Raw genomic sequence first — 18,934 nt, 5'->3', positions numbered from 1 at the left:
TCACTGGAGGAGAGTCACTGGAGGAGAGAGTCACTGCAGGAGAGAGTCACTGGAGGAGAGTCACTGGAGGAGAGAGTCACTGGAGGAGAGTCACTGGAGGAGAGAGTCACTGGAGGAGAGTCACTGGAGGAGAGAGTCACTGCAGGAGAGTCACTGCAGGAGAGAGTCACTGCAGGAGAGTCACTGGAGGAGGGAGTCACTGGAGAAAAGAGTCACTGGAGGAGAGAGTCACTGCAGGAGAGAGTCACTGGAGGAGAGAGTCATTGGAGGAGAGAGTCACTGGAGGAGAGAGTCACTGGAGGAGGGAGTCACTGGAGGAGAGTCACTGGAGGAGAGAGTCACTGGAGGAGAGTCACTGGAGGAGTCACTGGAGGAGAGAGTCACTGGAGGAGAGAGTCACTGCAGGAGAGAGTCCCTGGAGGAGAGAGTCACTGGAGGAGAGAGTCACTGGAGGAGAGAGTCACTGGAGGAGAGAGTCACTGGAGGAGAGTCACTGGAGGAGTCACTGGAGGAGAGAGTCACTGGAGGAGAGAGTCCCTGGAGGAGGGAGTCACTGGAGGAGAGTCACTGGAGGAGAGAGTCACTGGAGGAGAGTCACTGGAGGAGGGAGTCACTGTAGGAGGGAGTCACTGGAGGAGAGTCACTGGAGGAGAGAGTCACTGGAGGAGAGTCACTGGAGGAGAGAGTCACTGCAGGAGAGTCACTGCAGGAGAGAGTCACTGGAGGAGAGTCACTGGAGGAGGGAGTCACTGGAGAAAAGAGTCACTGGAGGAGAGAGTCACTGCAGGAGAGAGTCACTGGAGGAGAGAGTCACTGGAGGAGGGAGTCACTGGAGGAGAGAGTCACTGGAGGAGGGAGTCACTGGAGGAGAGTCACTGGAGGAGAGTCACTGGAGGAGAGTCACTGGAGGAGAGAGTCACTGCAGGAGAGAGTCACTGCAGGAGAGAGTCACTGCAGGAGAGAGTCACTGGAGGAGAGTCACTGGAGGAGAGTCACTGGAGGAGAGTCACTGGAGGAGAGAGTCACTGCAGGAGAGTCACTGCAGGAGAGTCACTGGAGCAGAGTCTTTTGGGCATTGCTGACAGCAATGGTAGCTTTGCTTCATTTGCTCAGTTTCATCTAGTTTCCCTTTCTTTCTATGTGACTTTCCTGCCATCCATATTTGGAAGTAATCTGTTCTGAACATCACAGAATGAACCTGCTAAGTATACTCCAGTTAGGCAATCTGATCTCCTAAATTATTTAGCTCTTTGATGTTATTAATTAGGATTATTGAATATTTATATTTATTTCTATAATCTTTCTTTGTGCCATTAAATTTCATCAATCATAAGACATATATTTTCATACCTTTGAAATTAGAATCCTTCTATAATTCATGTAATTACCAGCTTTTTTCATTATGGGTTGCATAAAAAAATCAGGCATATTCTACAGACAATGTATGTGAAATACTTATTCTCCATTTATGGTTATTTGTTATATTCAACTCCTTTCTCATATTTTTTATGGATTTTTTTTTTTACTTTTTTTCATTCTATATGTGTTTGGAAACTACACATTCTATCTGTGTCACCGTGGTAATGACTGTTAAATGGTAGCAGGCATGCCTACATTAAAAATTTAAAGTTAATTAGTGTCTCCTTTGCGGTCTTCAGAAAGTCATCCTAAAACAAGGGGGTGGGTACAGGCAGTTTTGAGGAGACAGCAAGAAACAGGAGAGAAGTCATGAGAAAGTGCGAGGCCAAGGAGAGACAAAAGCCACAAAGAGCAATGAGGAGCCCGGGTCTGTTGACTCATTCTCTGAGTAAGCAAGAAGGGATATGAAATACTCTGATCCTCACTGCCTCGGGGCTTGCAAGATGCCCCAGTGTTAATGCATCCAAACTTCCAGGCTGCACATGCTCAAGTTTTCATGGTGCAGGAAGAGAACGTGGGGGCATAGAAGAGCCATGTCTGAGAGACGCTGTCCACACAGTGACAGCTGCCTATCATAGCTGCAACTGACCTTGAGTGGGTGTAGGGAGAAGGCAAAAACGGAGTCTGCTATAATCTCCAGCTCATCACTGAGACCATTCACTTGTCATTTGTATCTGTTATGTATTTGTCAGTGTGCATTTTGACTTTTTATTTTAAAGATTGTATTTAGTTTATTACTCTCTCTCTGTGTGTGTGTGTGTGTGTGTGTGTATTGAAAGGTAGTCGGACAGTGGGCATGTGCATGTGTGTGTACATACCATTGAAGGTCAGAACAGGGTTTTGGGTTCCATGGACCAGGAGTTAGAGGTTATTGGCAGATGCCTGATGTGGGTGATGTGGACTCCAATTCTCTGTAAGAGCAATAAATGTTGATAACTACTAGCCATCTGTCCAGCCATTCATGTTTTATTTTTTAAACAACCACATATTGTTTAGATTTAATTGGTATGCTTCAATATTTCTTTCCAATCCCTCTTCTTTTCTCTTATAGATTTATTTAAATAAATTTTAAAGGTCTTCTACACAATGGGTATAGTCGTCCATGACATTAATCCCACCACTCAGGAGGCAGAGGCAGGTGGACCTCTATGATTTGAGGACAGTCAGGTCTGTGTAAAAAGTGTGGGCTTTAAATAAGTCTGTGGCTAGAGAGATAGCTCAGCAGTCAAGAACAGGGGACAAAGTTCAGTTCCCAGCACCCACATCAGGCACTTCCCAGCCACCTGTAACAACAGCTCAAGAGGATACAGTGACCTCTTCTGGTCTTCTAGCATACTGCACACATGTGGTACATATATGGACACTCAGGTTGTGTGTGTGTGTGTGTGTGTGTGTGTGTGTGTGTGTGTGTGTGTGGTGTGAATAAATCTTTTGATTTGAGGTTTTCTCAATATTTATTATTTACTTTGACAATCTGACACTCGTCTGATTAATATTTTCTCTGTTGCTCTGCAGATTGATTTGTCACCTCCAATTGGCCTCCAGGAGTCCTCCAGACCTCAGTGCCAGACTGAGGATACTGAGGCACTCAGCCTTGTGCACTGGGCATCTACTGGGTTATCGGCCTCTTCAGTGTGCAGACAGCCAATCCGGGGACTACCCAGCCCCTGTCAACATGGGTGGTTCCAGGTCTGAGGTCCCAATACCAACTGTCTCTGTCTCTGGCCTGGTTAGATTTGGATCAACTTAACAGAAGCCAGAAGGTCATTCCGGGATGAGGGAACCTCGGTTCAGAAAGTGTCCCCATCAGATTGGCCTGTAGGCAAGTCTGTACGGGTATTTTTGATTAATGTTTGATATGAGAGGGCTGTGCCCCCTGTGGACGGTGCCACCCTTAGGCCTCCATCCTGGATGGTGTATGAAAGCAGGCTGGGCAAGCCATGTGGAACAAGCCGTGGTACTCCTCCATGGTTTCTATTTCAGGTCCTGCCTCCAGGTTTCTGCCTTGAGCTTCTGTTCTGACTCCCATCAAGGATGGATTGTAGGCGGGAAGCTGAAGTGAAGCCTCTCCTCCTCAAGTTGTCTTCGTCATGGTGTGAACACAGCAATAGAAAACTAACAGTAGCACCACCTAGGAAGTGGGCTCTGCTCTGGGTGACAGCTGGGTCAGAAACTTAAAACCACTGTAAAGCTTGGTAGGCTAAGCATTTCTTAAGCCTAGAATGGCAGGAGTTGTGAGGCACACCAAACCCATGCCATTAATTAGCTTGTGTTCATTTAGGGCAATCTCTACAAGTTCAGTATTTCAAATGCTTGCAGAATATAATTGAATTTGGCATATTCAAGTAAGTGATAAATTGGCCTACGAATTCAAATTAAATGTTGGTTTGATTTGATGGTAAGTGGTATGAGAGAGAGGTACTTAATTTATAATCAGTGTTAAAATGGTTAACAGAATTTGTATTGAGGAGTTGCTTGATCCTACAAGAAAGACTAGTTTCCTGGGTCTGCAAGTGTACTGCATTTAGTTATTCTACCTTTGCAAAGAAAAATCAAATATATTAAATTTTCAAATGTGTTTAAAGCATCTAAATGAAATTAGTCCATTCAATCAAATTTACTTAGCATTAATGAATATAAAATTCCCTTAACCCACCAGTCTTTTTGTATTAAAGTTTTCCTGAAGATAATTATTTTATATAGAGTATATCAGGGCTAAAATATTAAGTATAATTTATAAGATGAATTTAGGGATTTAAGGACAATTTCAACTTATAACTGATAAATAAAATGCTAAAACACAAGCCCAAATCAATTGTAATGTTCTTCTCTCTGCACCAGAGGCTGTGGAAATGCCCAGGCAGTAGAACACTTTTATTCCAAGACTGAGGATATGGGTTTTATCTCCAGAACCCGTGAAACAGGCTGGGCATGATGGTGCACACATATGTGTGCAATCCCAGTGTAGAAGAGGCTGAGAGGTTCCTGGGGCTCACTGGCCAGCCTGTCTGACTAAACTGGAGATCTCCAGGTAAAACTGAGAAACCCTGTCTCAAAAGCCAAGACGGAAGGTGTCCGAGGATGACCCAGAGGCTGGCCTCTGGTCCACACACACACACACACACACACACACACACACACACACACACACACACACACAACCTCAAAACTGCCTCTTTAAAACTCATCCTTTCTCAGTGTGCTCACTGCTCAGTGCCTCCCACTTCTGAACGTCTCGCTGGGTATCAATTTTACAATTTAGTTCTTGCATGCTTCACTTTGCAGTTTCCTCTCCCAGAATGTAGCACTGAGAAATGCCTTTAAGGCCGTCTTTTCCAATTCTCAAATGTGTCTTCACCTCGATCTGTTAATCCATCCGCTGGAGTCTTTCTCTCGTAACTGCGATGTCTCTGTTTCTCATTCCCCACCACGCACTTTGCTGATGCTCTTCAAACTGCTCTCCCCCCAACCCCTCCTGCCCTCTGCAAAGCCCTGCCTTGGGTGAGTAGGCACGCTGTCTCTGTAGCACACTGGCTGGAGACCTGGCCCTTGGGTCCCACATGCCATGCCTGCCTCCCCCAAGCTGTGTCTCTACACTAGAACATGGGGTTCAGGCTCCTGGGTGGCATTAAATGGCGAGTGGTCCCACATTACAGCAGCCCCTGGAGAGGAATGTGCGGTGATATATTAGCCGGCCTGTCCGTTGGCCAGAACAGCTTTGTTAATCAATCAATAAGAGAAACAAATTCACAGCATACACAAGGGCATCCCACATGAGAAATGTGGGCAATATGGAACACAAATGCATTGAGAAGACAAATTCCACTACCTTCCTCCCTTCCAACCAGAGGTGATGTTTCTTTTCACTGAGTTTTCAGGAAAAAAAGTGTCAGCTATGTCCACTTCAAAGCCCACAGGTCATGCGTACTCCAAGATGTTATGAATATGGCCCAGCATAAAATTGTGAATTTACAACACTAGAGTTTCTTTTTGTGTAGTTTTTTTTTTTTTTTTTTTTTTTTTGCATGTCTGTTTTGGTAACTCAACTGCAAAGTGACCTACCATGAGTTTTATAGATCACCATATTGCAACATCAAGAGATTAGAAAGACTGCAGCAAACGTGCCTGCCAGATACCCAGGTGTGGTCCCCTCGGCGTTTCTTTAGCAATCGAGATGAGCACAGAAAGTTACCACAGCACATTTTCCCCATCCCATCCCACCCCAGGCACTCTTATTCCGATCCCAAATTCCAAATGGAGATTTGGACTGAGATTACAGTCCTCTCTTGCATTTTAACAAGTACCATTTATTAGTATAGGTACCAATGAAAGACTATAACAAAATTTTAACTGCCTTAAATTGTTTAAAAATTAATCTTGCTCTCTGCAATGCCAACTCAAACTTGTGATGAATCGATTCCCTGTGTACGTTGTGGTTTTTGTTGGATTTCCTCTTCAGTGGGTTGGACAAAAGGGGGTCCACAGTCAAGAGAAGAACTGTTTGAAAGTTGCTGCTTCTCAACTGCCCTTCAAGTTTTCTGCTGTCCAGCGTCTCAGCCAGGGAATGGTGTCGCCCACAGTGGGCAGGCCTTCAACACTTCCTTTGACATACTCAAGAAAATGCCTCCCAGACACGCCCAGCGACCCAACATACAGGATTCTGTATCCTGTCAAGTGTACACTTAAACTTATCGGTCATAGTATGTATTAATGTGTACACATCAAATGAAGGTGTTACTATCTCCATCTCCTTATCGCCATTGTGTGTTTGGACACTTTAAGCTCCTCTCTTCTAGTTGTTCATAAAATGTTTGACAGGATATGATCATCTATAATCACCCTGCTGCGCTAAGGGACAATAGCACTGGCTACTTTTGTCACCTGCTTTACAAATGCTATAGCCTCTCCCTTCACCTTTTATTGAGGTCATTTTTATTTATTTCATATTTTATGTGTATGAGTGTTGCTGCATGTATGTGTGTGCACCAAGAACACGCAGTACCTGTGGAGGCCGGAAGAGGGTGTCAGATCCATGAGACTGGGGGTCACGGGATGTTGTGAGCCACCATGTGGGTGCTGAGAACTAAATCCTGGTCCTCATGAGAGCAGCCAGTGCTCTTAGCCACCTATCCATTGCTCTACCCCTCATTAACAGTTTTAATTTGCAGTTTTAAGTTTACTAATGATCGTGGACATTTTTCCATGGGCTCCTTTGCTGTTCACGTATCTTCTTTGGCAAAATGTCTGCTTGAATCCTTTTCAAGTGGGTTGTTTCTCTCATTGACTTGTAAGAATTCTGGTTATCATGTTTTGCGTAAAGTACCTCAATTTGTGGTTTCTAATTTCACTTTTCTTAACAGCATCTTTGGAAGAAAAGAACATTTAAATTTTGTGTATTCAATATTTCAGTGTTTTTCTTTAAACTTTTTTATGCTTTCTATGAGCTCTATTCTCAAACTCAAGATTTTTTCTTCTGTTTTATTAAAGAAGTTGTATGAAACTTAGAAATTTATAAGTAGGTTGGTAGTCTATCTCAATTTAATTTTTAGTGCATGGCACAAGGCATTGTGCCAATGTCCAAATGCTTCGTTACCATTTGTTGACATGACTGTCCTTTCTCTCCCGAGTTCAACATGTATTGAAAATCAATGGATTGTGTGAGTGTGGTTTATTTTCTGTTCTTTCATTGATCCATGTCTCTATGCCTTTGTCAGCTCTTGCAGTCCTGAGTGTGGGGCTTTAAAGCAAACCAGGGAGGCAGGTACTATATGTCTTCAACTTTTTGTTTCAAATTATCCTCGAGGCTTTGCTTTTTCTTATATGTCTTATAACTGACTTTTCTGGTTCAATACAAAAGCTACTTGGATTTGGGTTTGGGGGGAATCATGGTGAATTTATAGATCAGTTTGGGAAGAATTGACACCTTCACAACCTGGAGTTGTCTAAGCCCAGTGGAGCTTGTCATTCACTTAGGTCTTTGATCCCTCCCAGCAGTATGATAGTACTGAACACAAAACTTTGACAGAGTCTATTTGACTTATCTCTAAATATTACGCAGGATTTTGGTGGTGGCATTATGTGAGTCATTTCTTTTTAAGTGCATAATTGTTCATTACCATTTCCTGGAAATAAAAGGAACTTTTGTATATTCACCCAGTGTCTTGCAACCAGGTGGGAAATCACAATAGCTTTTTATTTTCTATTCTTCAGACCCTTCCATGTAAACAATCATGATGCCTGTGAATAGTTATTTCTTTCTTCTAATTCGTATGCCTTTTATCCTCATATGTGAGCAAAATGGATAAATGGTAAGCCTAAAACAACTTCTTCAGTAAATACACAATACAATCTGAATAAAAGAGAACATTTTATCATAATTTAATAGGCAGCATTTTCTTTCTCAGTGACACCCAAAATTATGGTGTATTTTACAACTGATAGTGTTAGGAAAAGAAGAAATCTTGCTTTTTCCTAGACTGTGCTGTGAATACTAGGCCTGGAGTTATACAGTGTGGCAGTCCCAATATCAGGTTATGTATACCCAGGGACTCCGTAGTTTACACTGTTATCACTGACTCCCTTTAAAAGCGTGGGTTTTCATTTTAAGACCGAACCAGGTCTACTGTTTAAGATCCCCGAAGGCTAAAAATGGTTGGTAAGCCAGTGACATTTAGTGGCTTTTGATCATGATAAATATAAATAGGAAACTCTACAAACTGGATAGGACTGGAGTTTTACTTTATTTACAAGCAACGTGGTCATCTGATAAAGTTTCCTTGGAGACACAGGGATGCAGGGGCAAGAGACAAAGCGCAATATTGTTCGTAGGATGACAGGCAAGACTGCATTAGTTCCTACAAAGTCCTCAGTTGTGGGGCAGGTGCAATGCTGCCTGCTGCCCTTCCCCCACAGGAGAGGCTGGAGCAGGAAGACTGCTTGGGCAAGAAAGTTCACGTTGGCAACCAGCCTGCAGAGACCTTGTCTCAAAATGAAAATGTCCTGCCAAAGGGCAATGCAAGGCTAGCCCAGATGGAAACTGGACAGGTTCCAGCAATAGACAATTATAAATTTTGAAAGCACTGTGTATAGTAACACCCAAAGCCCAAGAAGTATTGAGAGAGAGATCAAACAGAGCCTATGGAAGCTTACTTCTCAAAATGATAACATTTTGGGCTGAAGAGATGGCTAAAGAGCTATGAGCACTGGCTGCTCTTCCAGGCGACCCAGGTTCCAGTACCAGTCCCCATGTCGTGAGTGTGACTCACAACCTTCACAGTCCCCACACATCTGACACCGTTTTGTAGCCTCCATGGGCATCAGACAAGCAAGCGGTGTGTAAACATACCTGCAGACAAAACACACATGCACACAAAAATATTTAATTTATGGTAACACATTGCTGGGAGAAAATCAAAGACCTAATAGAGGACCTTAAACTGTGTTCAGAGACTAGAAGACTCCACCCAGATTTGTGTTAAACCTGGGAGACCCCAAACTTCAACCCTGAATCTTTTGAAGGGGTTATGAGGAAAATGGCTGACCTCACAAAACACACACACACACACACACACACACACACACACACACACGCACATATATATATGCTATTATTACTACTAGTAGTATTATTCAGAACATCTATCTGCTGTCTGCTTCAGACAGAAATGCTACTTATACCCCCCCCAAGGGCATTTTTGGTACAACATCCGTAGAAAGAGAGAACACTGGGTGGCTGATACTGCTGCCCCAAAGATGGAAGCCATGAGAACATGGCTGCTGCTGTATGACCCATTTTCCCCTCCCATGATGATAGGACACCACCGTGGAATTGATCCGTTAGCCATGGCAACAAGAGCAGAGCAGTACCACGCTATCCAGGCTTATGGCAATGATAATGGGTCTATTAACACTCCACAGTAGATGGAGGGAAGGAAAATCTGGGGCCCTCACCTAAGATTCTGGCTACTGCCCTCTGCCCAGTTGCAAGTGGTCATGGGAAATGCTAGAGTTTATGGAAAGTGAAGGCTGGTGAAAAGCTGAACTCCATGCTTCCACGAGGCGGTCACCCAGAGTAAGCTGGGACTCTGCAGTGATGCATACGTTTGGGGGTCACCTATACTTCTGTGCACCCCTCACCCATCTTCTATAAGCAAGTGTGCAGTAAACTAACCGATTTCACCGAAACTGACTTTCATGGGATCATACGCGGATGTGGAGTGAATGGGCATTCAGTTGTGTCTCCCTAGGAAAAGTTAACACAACAGTGACAGCCCCAGTGGTCATCTGGAAGAAGTTATTCTAAGTAGAGCTTAGTGTCTGTGCCCAGGGGTCTCTGTCTGTGGCAGTGTGCCCATGTGTTCAATAAACTTGCTTCTAAGACTACTTCCAAGCCCTCTGTGTAGGTAGAGATGGCCACGTGACACAGATGGCCAGTGAAACACAGATGCACGTGATCTCACCATCTCTAGGCCCGTGTGGTAATCATAAATGGCAGATAAACTGACAACGCTTCAGTAGCTTGACCATAAAAGATGGCCCATGGCAGTAGCCAGCATTTCACATCCTAAAAAATCTGCCAATGGGACTATTACCCTACCCCAAACTTAAACCTCTCTCTCTTGCACATGAGGTCGAAGAGGAAAACTGGCTTAACTGTTTTTCTTGTGGTATTAATGTCTAACAGAGAGTTATTAAAAACTAAATAAGAAATGATTCTTTTATTGTAATGTAGGTCTTGAGGAGATGAGCAAGGGTTGCACTTATTAGCTGTGTGTGTGTGTGTGTGTGTGTGTGTGTGGATTTCTCAGGGTGTCATCAGGAAATGCATATTCTGATGAGCATGTAGAACACAACGCTGTAGTACCTTCATGCTTCATTGCTTTTGCCTTCCTGATGTACAAAACCCTACCAAGCATGTCTCTCGAGCTCCCCGTAAGTCTGATTAAAAAATTAGTGGTTAGAACGCATACATTCTTAACATCTCCCCATTCCTTTCTGTCCCGAGAACCGAGGTAGGCTACCACATCTCTGAAAGAAAAAGACAAACAAACAATTTTTACAGGGTCCTTGGATGGTGGAAACCAACCCTCAAAGTGACCACAGACTTTTTAGTACTCAGCATCCAAACAAGGGACGTTCAAGCAGCTTTGAAAAACAGTAAGCCAGCCTGACTGACGTTTGTGGGGAGTGACAGGCAAGGCACACACCTGTGGCATGGCTCAGGTTTCTTTCTTCCCCTTTTGAATATGCAGGTGGGCTGGAGGGATGGCTCAGCAGCTGAGAACACTTCCTGAGCTCTTGCAGAGGACCTGGCTTCAGTTCCCACCAACGATGCCGGGGAGCTCACAGCCACATGTAGTGCAACTCTAGGACCCCAGATTTCATGGTCAGCTACACCCACAGGCACACACATAATTAATACTTTAGATTTGTTGTTCTATTTTAAAATCATGTGTGTGTGTGTGTGTGTGTGTGTGTGTGTGTGTGTGTGTGTGTGTGTGTAGGTGCCATGGAGATCAAAATCCTGTGGACCCGGAGTTTTAGATGGATGTTGAACTGTCTGGTGTGGGTGCTTGGGAACGAACAGAACTTGGGTTCTCTGAAAGAGCACAAGTGTTCCTAACCACTGGGCCATCTCTCCAGCCCATGCCTCGGATTTCTGATGGGCCATCTCTCCAGCCCATGCCTTGGATTTCTGATGCTGGTGTGAGATGTTGTGTATTAGGTTAGCAAGCCCATCATAAATGGTCCCACATGGGACACAGTGTCTCTCTTTAGGTAATGGATCCCAAGCAGCCTCCTGGCATCACTGGTGTGGCGCTGGGTTTTAAAGGACAGTGTCTTTCCCTTCTCCTATCTTACCAGTCTTCTCTAGCTCACGGCCTTCGCTTGTTGTCGCTTGTGCATGCACCCAGGCTTCCCTTCTCTGAGTTCATCTAAACTCTTGGTCTTTGAACCCGCTTCACTTTATCTAATCTATCACTGCCTTCCAAGCTCACATCATCTCCCATCCATCACCCCAAGCATGCTGTTACCCTCCACTTGAATCTTGCCTGATACCCTTTCAGAATAAGTATCTGGCAAGCCTCCAACTTCTCACTCTCTCCACCCTGCCACCAACCTGCTCGGGCTGCTGGGACTACAGAGGAGCCATTCCATGTTTCCCTTCCACGTACACACCACAGAGCTCACTTCAGTTCCCTTAACAAGCCTGAAGAGTTCGCTCCTCACACACGAAATATGGTACACATTTCTTGGTTCATTTCCCGGCATCCATTCTTCCCTCTCCCAAAGTGTCTAGATTTTTCTTTCTGAAAGTTCCCCTTCCCTTAAAGTTAATTATTTGTGTGTGTGTGTGTGTGTGTGTGTGTGTGTGTGTGTGCGTGCATGCACACGCATGTACACAGGTGCCTGTGGAGGCTGGAAGAGGGCATCAGACATCAGATCCCCTGGAGCTGGAATTAAGGTGGCTGTGAGCCACTGCATGTGGGTGATGGAAGCTGAACTCAGTACTCTGAAGAACAGTGCCGGAGCCATCTCTCCAGCCTTCCCTTCTGTGTGATGCTCTTTGGAGAGTTCTGAGGCTTACGCACCATGGCTTGCTCTAACAGCTTTCTTCTGAAACCCAGGACCACCTACCGAGGGGTGGCAACATCCATAGGGGGCTGAGCCCTCCCACACCAACCAATACTTAAGCCATGGCCACAGATCAATCTAATTTAGGCAATTCAGTTGAGAAACCCTCTTTCCGGATGACTCTTGGCTGTGAAAGCTAACAATACCACCTAACTAGGACACTTACCTATATGAAAATCAGCCGATGTCTGTCTGTAGTGCCCACACTACCATCTGCTCCACTAATCAGATGAAGGCCTAGAGATTGAAGTAATAGACAAGACAGCAGGTCATTCATTCAACAGCAATATTGGAATGCCGCCGAAGGCCGTTTATTTGGGATTTGGGGTGGGCTTATATACTGACTCACAGCACAGTGGAAAACAACAGGGTTTTCAGGCTTGGCTCCTCCCCAGCACATGTGTGTTAGCAAACAGGAAGAGTACCAATAACCACTCTGGGCCGGGCGGGGGTGGGGGGAGGGCAAGATGTTCCAGCCAACAGCTTCAGGCTTGCTCAAGGTGCCCCGGGGGTCCATGCAGGTCTCTACACCTGTCCTCAGCCTCCCTCCCCTTCTCCTTGTCTCCATTGCAAGGTTCTGCCGTGATGACTTAGCTGATAGCCGAACGTGAGAGGAGAATGCTAAAAACAGACACCTGCATGGAAGAGATGGCCCGGGGAGCCCTGGCAATAGCTGCCATCAAAGCCACTGAAGTTGGTGAGACCTTTCAGCAAGGCCAAATGAGACTCTGAGAGACGTGAGGTGGAGAGCTTTGGGCATGGAACCTTAAGGGGCAGAGTGAAGGTGGCGCCCTCCCCCTTTGAACAGGCTCGTGACAGAGGTTTGTCACAGAAGCCACTGTGGTCCAAGCAGAGGTGTGTTCCGAGGTGTGATGGGACAAACTCACGGGAAGTATTGGATGGTTCATAGGGACAGGATCAGAAACAAGGAGGAAAAGGGAATCAGAGGCAAGCCTGGGTTACATATTCCCTCTCCAGCCGCTGTCTTTAGTATTCTCCAGCAGCTGACTCAGACAAGCCCATGAGAACTGCTGCTTTGGGGACAGGCAGGGTTGCTATAACGGCCAGTGAAGACACAGGGAGACAGGCAGAATGGGAAGGAAGGCAGGTGCTCACGGGCAAGGCTGTGGCACACTCCTAAGGCCAAGCTTTTCTGGCCCCCCAAGGAACTCGGTGAACCACCTATCTCCCAACTCCATGCCTTGGTGTGGAATTCTCTGAAGACAAGTCCCCTGCCAAGCGTTTGCCAATCAACTTCTGGGGGCAAACAACACACACGAAGGCCACAGTTCACTTCTGTTGAGGTTCTGTCAATGGCGGCTCGCTGCTTTGAACTCTGGAAGACCTGGAGAGTGTGGGTAGGGCACCAGGTACAGGTGCCTGGCGTGCCAACCACACCCATGCCTGCTCTGCTCCTTCAGCAAATCAGAGTTGAAGTCGGGGTAGGTCAGGGCCCTGTGAAAGTTCCCTAAGGCGAGCATGAACAAGCCATGGAGTCTGAACCAACTAAAGTCAGGGAGAGGCTTGTCGGGTTAGGAAGGCTGCAAGGGCGGCTGAACTTTGCTTGGCTTTGCTTTCTCTTCCTGCAATGTAAGCCTGGATCAAGAGTGGGAACCGGAAGAACCGGGGAAGTGACTACAGCCCCTGCCCTTTGACTCGCAGTTGCATAAGCTCGGATGGAACAAGATGAGCCTCTTTCTAGTTCATACTTTCTCCTTTCCTTTCCATTGATTAAGCTCTGTAAGCCAATTCAAAGTCAGCACAATTACTTGGCTCTTCTTGTATGTACATGTACCGGCATTTTCCTCCCCAATTGCTAATCATGTGCAAGGGGGAATTGGCCTACAAGTGGGCAGAGACTTTGAGACTAGCCAAGGCAAGTATTTTGGGGTCCAGCGTATTGTCCATACTTCAGGTTTGCAACATGCTCTAGGGCACACATAGTTAAGGAAATGATTTGTGAAGTAGATTAAAATATCGATTATGGGTCAGGAAAGATAGTTCAGTGGTTAAGAGTACTTGCTGTTCTTCTAGAGTTTGGTTCCCAGCACTCATGTAGGGTAGCTCACAACCACTTGTAAGTCTAGCTCCAGGAGATTTGACATCTTCTTCTGGCTTCTGTTGACATTTGCACACACACACACACACACACACGCAATATACTACACACATACACACACACATGCACACAACACTACATACACACACACATTGCACATATACACATGCACATGCCCACATACACATTACACACACACACACACACGCAATATACTGCACACATACACACACATGCACACAACACTACATACACACACACACACATTGCACATATACACATGCACATGCCCACATACACATTACACACACACACATATGCAATATACTGCACACATACACACACATGCACACAACACTACATACACACACACATTGCACATATACACATGCACATGCCCACATACACATTACACACACACACACGCAATATACTACACACATACACACACACATGCACACAACATACATACACACACACACATTACACATATACACATGCCCATGCCCACATACACATTACACACACACACACACACATACTGCACACATATACATATACATGCACACAACAATGCACACACACATGCACACATACTGCACACATGCACACAGCACATAGACACATGCACACAACACTGCACACACACACGCACACATACTGCCCACATACACACACACATGCACACAACACTGCATACACACACACCCCTTTTTATTTTTTTTCGCAAGATCCTTTTTACTGTTTTGTAAGCTTGCTGGATGCTGCAGGAAAGTGGGGGGAGAGGCTGAGGGACCCTGGAAGAGAGTTTAGGAAAGGAACTCTTTGCAAGGGTGTGGTCAGGGCCAGGACATGGTGTTCTAGGCCTGGGTTCTGCCATGCCCTGATATCTCTGTGACCACTGACCAGCTCTTTATCGGCTTTTGATCTATCTTAGATTTTCTTTTCTCTTTTTCTTGGATCATAGCTCCACCCTGTGAGATCATGAAGATAAAGAGCTAAGCGGCTTTCCCTTCGACACACAAGTTAAGTAATTGGCCTTAGACTCAACGATGGATGTGTGGCAAGTGTGGGCTGGCAATCAGATCTCCTCGTGCCGAGTCAGGGTTCCTCAGTTCCTCTCGGGCCTCCTTCAGGCAGGCACACCCCTCCCTGCCTGCCCCAGGAGGGGAACTTGGCACAGAGTGTTCTCAGCCTTGCCAGTCCCCACAGGAGCAACAAGAGCTTGATGGAGATGAAGTATTCCCAGAAATGCCAGCATCTTGCCTCCATCTCTCCAACCACATTTAACCAATGGCAGCAAACATGAACTTGCTGCAAGGCATCAGGCCCCAGGAAGTGGATTTGGTTGTCTGTGGAATCCAAGGATGTTTCCTTCCTTCCTTCCTTGCTTCCTTCCTTCCTTGCTTCCTTCCTTCCTTCCTTTCTTCCTCCCTCCCTCCCTCCCTCTCTCTCTCTCTCTCCCTCTCTCTCTCTCTCTCCCTCTCTCTCTCTCTGTGCATGTGTATGGAGGCCTTCTGTCCCTTTTCTCCTTATTCATTCATTTTAAAAATAATTCATTATTGTGTGTATGCATAATGTATGTGTGCACGCGGTACCTGTAATGGGGGCTGGAGGTCAGATAACAACTTTGTGGACCTGGGGGATTAAACTCAGATCACTGGGCTTATACAGTAAATACCTTTACCCACACCCACCAAGCCATCTCACTAATCCTGTTTTAATTTAACTTTTTGCATGACTCATATGTATACTGTGCATGCTTGCCTAAGTATAGATGAATGTTCTCATGTATGTGAGTACATGTGTATGTACCAATGCATATGCACATATATGTGAACACATGTAAAATCCCAAAGTTGATGTTGGCTGTCTTCTTCAATTGCTTACAGCTTTATTTATTGAAGCAAGGTCTCTTGCTGGGCCCAGAGCTCACTAATTTCATGCAGGCTGAATAGGTGGTCCACTTTGGGGTCCTCTGTCTTCAAAATGCTAGGGCGACAGGTGGTCACTCTCTGCTGGGCTCTGGGGACCCAGACTCTGGTTCTTATATTTGCACAGCAAGTGTTTTATCCATCGAACCATCTCTCCAACCCGAAAGACAGGTTCTCTCACTGAAGTCTGAACACCCTGATGCGTGGCCAGTAAGCCTCAGGATTCCTCCTGTCTCTTCTGGGATTATAGGTGCACTCCAGTATGCCTGGGATTTGGGGAACCTAAATCCAGATCTTCATGCTTGCACGGCAAACACTTGACCGTCTCCTGAGCCCACATGGATGTGGAACCGAGTAACAGCTGCTTTTGGGTAGCACAACTTGGCTTTCAGCTGTAGAATTATCCTATACATTTGTCATCCCTTGCCTTCCCTGGCTTGGTGGTCAGAAAGCAGAGAGCTGCAGATAACCATTGGTCCCTCCCTCACACTGTTCTCTGCCTCTCTGAGTCCCTTCCACCGATGGGATCCAGGCAGAACCCCAAAAGCAAACTGGAGGAGCCACAGAATTGACATTAGGGAGGGAGCAGGGCAAATTTGGGTGGGATAAGTACCGAGTAAGAGCGAGGCAAACAGAACAGAACACCCCAAGTCCCCCTTGTGATGTAATGGGCAATGTCTTTAAAGAAACAGTGGTGACTATTTGTGGGAATCTGTACACTGCACTCATCTTCCATTATTGTGAACACATGGAACAAGAGACTGCTGGCATTAACTCTTCACAGACCTGGGACCAGGAGTTGTAGAACTCAGTTCTCTGAGCAAAACAGCCACCATCTTCATTATAACAGGTGTGTTTGCTTGCTGAAGTCCATCCCCACCAGGCCTGGAGACTATCTACAGGAATTACCCGTCCCCCAGCATTTCCTCCCAGGTGTTTGTATGCCATTCTTCCTTAACCACCTGTGGCTCTAGGGTGTCTGGGGAAGGTGCCAGAGTATACAGGCCTTGGAAAGGCTCCTTCTACACAGCCATAGGGAAGCCATCATTCATGCCAGATAAAGACTTTCCAGCCTTGCTGCTTGAGTTCCACCTTGCTCCTATGAAGAACTCTCAGCATACTACAGAAGCAAAGTGAGCCCAATTAACCCTTTGCCTGCCAGGTTGGATTTGGTAGAATCCGCTTCAGTTTGTCTTTAGGAGGACAAATCTTTGGAGAAGAGGGTAGACTTCTCCCCAGGGAAGGAATTCTCACACCGCCAGGATTGGCGAACACAGCCAAGACCTCCATGGCCAGGTCAGCATGAGATGGGAGTGTCTACAATAAATGTAATTCCCCCAAGGACAATGGGTGGCCTCATGTCCTTCATGGAAGTGCATGGAAAAGTGTTCCAGTGGCAGATAGTTTTATGAGTACCAATATGAGCTTCCCCTCTCTGAGGGTACACCCTGTGAGATGATATGGCCACAGGACTTGCTTTTAACGGCGTGGTGTGGCCCTTCCAGAAAGCAGTCTCTGCCTCTGACTTCTAAGGACTTGCTCCTGGATCAAGTCCATCATGTGAATGACTTTTCTCTGGGTTGGATGCTCTCTGGAAGCCTTTCCAGGCTTCATACCTGCAAATAAATGAGTTATTTTCTTTATTTCCATTCCAAGTTCTCCTGAAAAAAAAAAACAAAAAACAAACAAAACAAAAAACAAAAAAAAAAAAAAAAAAAAAAAAAAAAAAAAACTCATGCACAGCTAGCCTTAGCACACCAGCCATTCTCAGTGGATCCCCAGAGCCTTTGCAGACAGAGAGTCTTTTAACATGCACACTCCACCAACTCTAATGAAATTCAAGCTGACTTTTTTTTCACAGTATTACTCAAAGATGGTACTTAACACTCAAGAGAAGGTATATCCAGCTATAAGGCTAAAAGCATCCCTGCTGTTCCAATAGCCAACCTGTGTTTGGAAAAGTCAATTAATTATGTTCAGTTACTCTTTCCTGTCCTATCTATAGTCCTAGAGTATACATCATGTGCCCACTTCCAGACACACACACAGCTCACTGATGCTCTATCCTGGCCAATGCTTCTTCCAGCTTCATAGCAGAAGGGTTTTGAGTACATCAAATTATCAGGTTTGAGAGTAGCACCTCCTCTTTTCTCCCTTGGAGGCGGGGTTCACTATGTAGCCCATCGTGGGTAGTCAAGGACTCACAATAATCCTGCTGACTCAGCCCCCTGTGTGCTGGCATGGAAGGTGTATGCCACCATGCCTGACTGCATATTACTGTTCTTATACATGTGCCATTACTGAGTGAGTGAACCTCCAAGATCTCAGGCTTCACTGGACCCGAAGCTTCTCACACAGCGCATCTTAGTTATACTGGGTTTGAAACTACTTGTCAGCTACATAGCTTTGGGGAAGTCGCCTAGCCTCTCTGAGATTCTCCCCTTAATTGCAAAGTGAACTTGCCCTTCACACTAGGCTCTTGTTATTGGTGGTTAGCAGAGTCCTGCATGTAGGGAGGAGCTTCACGTGCTCTCCACTCCTTTGTGTCTTCCCCTCGTAAACCCTTTTTTGAACGGAGAAGCCAAGACTATTGATCTTTGGGGAACACAATTGAGAAGTGTGTATGAAACCCTCAACTATTTTCCCTACAAGCAGGGTCTTAGAGCAGGATTCAGGGAAGGAAACTAGTGAAGTTCATGTTTTTAAGTAGAATATTGATATTTCACAATTTTAATATATCATACTGAAATATCACATGATTTAAGAATATGTCATAATGAAACCTACCTGTAATCTCAGCACTCAGGAAGCAGATGCAGGAGGATATCTGTGAATTTGAGGCGTCCACAAAGTGATTTCTAGGCCAGCCAGGGCTACAGAGATCCTG

Source organism: Phodopus roborovskii, unplaced genomic scaffold (genome assembly GCF_943737965.1).
Source record: "Phodopus roborovskii unplaced genomic scaffold, PHOROB, whole genome shotgun sequence".
Classification (NCBI taxonomy): domain Eukaryota; kingdom Metazoa; phylum Chordata; class Mammalia; order Rodentia; family Cricetidae; genus Phodopus; species Phodopus roborovskii.
This window is presented reverse-complemented; position numbering follows the sequence as displayed.